Raw genomic sequence first — 1,763 nt, 5'->3', positions numbered from 1 at the left:
AACGGCCATTAATTGGGTCAGCGTTAATATTTCAAGCGATTAAACATCCTTCTGTTTATTTCATTATTATCTATGTTTGGGTGCAACCTCCTGATTTCATTTAATCATGATTATTTTTATTATTATAATTTTCTTAGAATGGCTTAGACCTTAAATACAAATAATAATACAAATAATAATAATAATAATCAGATATGTTTTATAATTATTTTCACGAATATGGAAATGTTTCCACCCAGCTAACTATATGTGTATATATATATATATATATATATATATATATATATATATATATATATATATATATATATATATATATACACATATAGTTATACATTTCCATATTCGTGAAAATAATTATAAAACATGTCTGATTATTATTATTTGTATTATTATTTGTATTTAAGGTCTAAGCCATTCTAAGAAAAAAAAAAAAATATATATATATATATATATATATATATATATATATATATATATATATATATATATATATATATATATATATTGTATGTGTGTGTGATTGTAATTTCTCCGTATCTTCCTATATTTTTCTTTTTATCACAGAAAAAAAAATAATAATAGGGAATGCGAGATTGAAAAATGTGAGACATTTCATGCCCACCACAAGATGGGGATGGTTTGCTATGCTAGGAAATGTACAGATTAACAGTGTGTGTGTGTGTGTGTGTGTGTCCTCTTGTTTTTGTGACATATCAGGACACAACTCTGTATAAAGACATAGGTATGACACAGGTATTACAAGGAGAGGGTGATTTATGAGGACATAACCCATGTCCCCGTTTTTTAAAACGCTTATAAATCATACAGAATGATTTTTTGAGAAAGTAAAAATGCACAAAGTTTCCTGTGAGGGTTAGGTTTAGGGTTGGTGTAGGGCCATAGAATATACAGTTTGTACAGTATAAAAACCATTACGCCTATGGGATGTCCCACTTTTCACAAAAAAAAAAAAAAATGTGTGTGTGTGTGTGTGTGTGTGTGTGTGTACATGTGTACATGTTTTTCTGTCCTGGTGGGGACTTGAATACGCACCGACTCATGGTGCATCATGTCAGCATGAGGACCTAAATTGAGTTTCCCACAGGGAAACAAGTTTATAAATCATACAGAATGCATTTTCAACAAAATAAAGCGTTTGAACATTTGGACGTGTTGTGTTTTTAATACAATATAACAGCATGGCAAATTACAGCATTAGAGCAGAGACCAATAATGTCGGGGAGATCTTTGAAAGCTCAGTCATGGGAAAATGAATTCACCTGCTTCGCACATTAAGGAGTGAAGATAAAGAGGCATCTACGGTGGGCTCTGGTTTTGTGGGTATTAATAGCGCTCAATTAAAAATTAGATCAAGGTTTTAATTTTCACACAGAGGTTATGCTGGTGAAGAGGCGGTGATGAGCACTGCAATTTAGTCTGATCATCTGATCCGAAAAACAAACCAATTATGATGTTTCTTCTCTCTGCTGCACTCAGCCACTTGAAATGTGCTGTGAACTGAATGACAATAATTCAAGAATTCAAGATGTAGTGTGTGTGTGTGTGTGTGTGCGTGCATGTGTGCGTGCATGTGTCATAATTCAAATTGTCTCTGTCATCACTTTGCTTTTCAACTGAAAGAAAAAAGAAAGATATGAACTGGCATTTGAATTATAGGCATCTACATAACATGCAAAAGGTCCTTCCACCACGTTTATGTTTCTATTCTAAACTGCTAGTGTTTATGACAGTTATTAAAT

This window comes from Carassius auratus, chromosome 2 (genome assembly GCF_003368295.1).
Source record: "Carassius auratus strain Wakin chromosome 2, ASM336829v1, whole genome shotgun sequence".
Taxonomy (NCBI): domain Eukaryota; kingdom Metazoa; phylum Chordata; class Actinopteri; order Cypriniformes; family Cyprinidae; genus Carassius; species Carassius auratus.
This window is presented reverse-complemented; position numbering follows the sequence as displayed.